The sequence below is a fragment of the Lolium rigidum genome, chromosome 2, assembly GCF_022539505.1.
Source record: "Lolium rigidum isolate FL_2022 chromosome 2, APGP_CSIRO_Lrig_0.1, whole genome shotgun sequence".
Taxonomy (NCBI): Eukaryota; Viridiplantae; Streptophyta; class Magnoliopsida; order Poales; family Poaceae; genus Lolium; species Lolium rigidum.
In genome coordinates, this window is record NC_061509.1 from 193,907,247 (window position 1) to 193,911,067 (window position 3,821).

Here is a 3,821-nt window from a genome sequence, read left to right on the forward strand (position 1 = left end):
GGATGATCCGATTATGCGGTGAAAACCCTAAATCGTCGTAGATCTCATCGGCTTCATCTTGATCAAGCGGGACCACCAAGTATTCGTGCACCCCGTACGGATCATGGGTGGATCGGCTCTTTGAGCCGATTCACGGGATAACACGAGAGCCGATCGAGGCTCGTATTTAATGTTTACATGTATGCCACTGCGGAAACTAAGCGAGGCATCCTCATCACCTTCTCGACCGGGTATAGGTCGGGTGGCACGCCTGCACCTCGCGCCGCGTGTGACCAGAAGAGCATTGTGGGCCGTCGCTCGGAGGGGTCTCAGCCAGCCGCAGCTCTAGGCTCCCCCCGGCTCTACAGTGTTGACAAGGCCGCTGCCCGCCGGTGGGTTTTGGCAGTCAACAATCTCCTCCTCCTCTTGATACTCCTTGGTACTAGCGTCTAAAATACGAATACGAGGATACAATCACCAAACAATTCATTGGCTATTCCAAACATCACATATATTCACACAAACTATTCTATTCACACAATTAATACAATTTGGTGCATTGGTGGTCTTGCTTTGAGGAAGAATAATTTCCTCTCATTTTATATGTAAATGATAGTTTCCATATAGTTCTTGAGGAATAATTTCCTCTCATTGAATCTTCTTTATGATTTAATTTCTCAAACCATCACACATGAATTTATGTTGACCAAAGTCAACCATTCATCATCATTATTTGAGAAAATGATTTAAATGAGGTAGGGATACCTCATACCATTTAATAATGCCTATTATGATTTAAAAATCTCCAAGTATTTCATGTGAGAGTATTTGACCAGGGGTTCAAACTTCATATGAAAGTACTTGGGACAAGATTTAAATGAAGTGAAACACCTCATATAATTTACACAAGTTAATCTAGCATCACTCATTACTATTAAGTGGGTAAATGTGTTGTTTTCTTATTTAGGAAAAATAATTTCCTCTCATACTAATTAAGGTGTTACTTTTAATTACTTAGAGAAATAATTTCCTCTCATTATCTTATTAAGATTTAATTTCTCTTATGAATAATATATGACCTAGGTTGACCAAAGTCAACCTCTTCACACTTATCATTTGAGAAAATGATTTAAATGAGGTGAACACCTCATACCTTTTAATCCTAACATGGTAAAGATTTAATATCATCAACAATTCATGTGAGACCTAAATGACCAGAGTCTCTACCTCCTTTTGAATTGTTCATGACAATATTTAAAGGAGAGAAACACTCCCATAAGATTTAATAATTTGTTGGAACAATTTAAATGCTACTATGGCAAACATTTAATATTCTTAAGTGAACAAAAATGAGACCAAGCAACCAGGGTCATCACACTACTTCATACAACTTGAGAAGATGATTTAAATGAGGTGCTACACCTCATAGATTTAAAATCTTAATTTTGGAAATAATTTAAATGGGCTAGTAATGGCTACATAGCCATTATTTGATTCTAACCCATGATCATATACAGTACCCATATCATATTTTCACATAATCAATTACAGTATTTGTAAAGTGAATTATGAGAGTTGGAAACACCTCAAAATTCAAAAGGGTTGATTTTTAATAATTGTTTGATGTTTGAAAAGTTACTGCTTTGTTATTTTTACTATTCAAATTCTACAACATATTTTGATTTGAATCCAGTGTGGTTGGATGGGGCCTTTCATGAGCTTTCTAAATATATAAAATTTGTAAAATTTGGCTCAGTAGATTTGTCTCTATTAAATTTTGAAACTAGCATCAGATTGCAATTTAAATGAAAAAGAATTAAACAATTTTTGAATTCAAACGGGGGCGGGAAACTTAAACGGGCCAGGTGGAGAACAAGGGAGTTGGGCCGGCCCAGCTATGCTGGCGATGCGGGCGGGCCGCCTGACAGTGGCCCCCGCTTGTCAGCGGGTTTTAAACGGCGAACCGGTATGCGTGATCTAAACCGCACGATCAGACGGAGATCGAACGGACCAGAGACGGCTTCGTCTCCGGCGAGAGGGGAGGTCACCGGCGATGCAGGCAGGGGGTCGATGGCTTACCGGCGGCGCGGCGAGGGTCGGCGAGGCGCGGAGAAGACGTTGTCGAGGAAGGGGAAGCCGATGGTAGCAGTGGCGTCGCCGGGGGTGCGCTGCAACGGCGGCGCCCTTCTCAGCACCTCCGCGGGCTCCGGTGGTCGAATTGGACGGCGGCGGGGGCTAATCGAGCAAGGCGAGTGGACGAGGAGCTTGATAAAAAGGAGGAGAGCAAGTTTGGTGTGGAGAGCTAGGTGCGGGGATGCCTCCTTTTATAGGGGCGAGAGGTGGCCGTGGCGTTCGGATGAGCTCATCGTCGACGACATGGCTACAGGGGTGGTGATGGACTGGCGATGACGCAGGCGTGTAGGCGACGTCATTGTGAGTGTGTGGGACTTGTCGGCGCAGAAAATGGCGGTCTGTGGCGATCGTCATCGTCCTCGCACTCGGGCAGCAGTGGCGGATGGTCGTCGTCCGTGACGACGGCGACAGGGCGTGCGAGGTCAGGGGAGCGTGTCCACTTGGTTCCTGACGTCGAGGTGAGCGTGCAGGTGCAAGGAGAGGGCAAGGCGAGCGCTGAGTCGACGGGGCACGGCGACGTCCTGTCGCGCTCCGGGGCGTCCTGGCGCGCGTCCATGCCGATCCTGGCAGGTGCTGGGCGTGTCTGGGCGCGCAGGTCCTGTGCGGTGTCGACGTCAACTTGGTCAAGGGGGTGCACGGTCGTGATCAGCAGGGTCAGGTCATGCTCAGAGAAATGGTGGTGCAGGGTGGATGTGAGAGGAGAGTGGAAGGGCATGGGGAGTGACATGAGGGCCGGCATGGTGTTGTTCTTGTCATGTTGATCCAAAGCAAGTGCAGGCAAGTGGAGGGTGAGGTAGAGGAGAGGTGCAGGGATGCTCCAGAGCAGCAGAGAGGTCAGCTTTGGACTTGGTCCAAGGTGAAAAATAAGTATGGGCTTCAATTTTACTTCTGCCTGCAAGGTGTTTGAGTAAATGGCCGAAAGAAAAAAGTTTTCAAATTTTGGAAAATCCTTTGGTGGATCTCATTCATATAATCATAAAGATATAATGGTGGTGGTGGTGGTCAATTTGGTGTTGTTTTGCAAAGTTTCAAAAAGTGGATCATCTTCTCTTTGTTTCAAAGTCCCTACTTGTCACATCTCTACTGGTCAACCTGGTCAAAGTTATGTATGGTGGTCAACATGAAAGTTGTTCACTTTGACAGGGTCTTGGATGACATGGTCATAGTTGACCAAGTTTGGTTGAAGAAAAGTCAAAGCTAGAGGGGTAAAGAGGGGATCATGTTAAAAATCACACAAATGACCATTATCACATGTGAGATGGTTTTGAGATTTCCTTTGATTTGATTCTTGTTTCTTTGATGCAATTGTGTTTGTTTATCATATATAAGTATTCTACAAGCAATAGATCAAACATTGGTGGCCTTGGTTGAAGATTTGCAAATTTGGCTAAGTGTATGTGAGTGAATTTTGGGGATTTTCTCCCTATTTGATTTCTCCACATTTGAGTTGACTTTTGTTGACTCTAATGTGATTCTTATTAGTTTAGAAACATTTTCAAACCATTGAATCCATTTCAAAAGGTCTTGATCAAAGATTTGCGAAATTGACCATAACACATAAGAGGTGAGGTTCGAATTTTATTATTTTTGTAATTTGTTCCCCTTGCTTCACTTGGACATGGGTTAGGGTCAATTTAGTGTTATATTAGGTTGAGAGATGGTTTCACACCATTTGGTCAAGGTTTAAAGTCATAGGACAAAAATTGGTG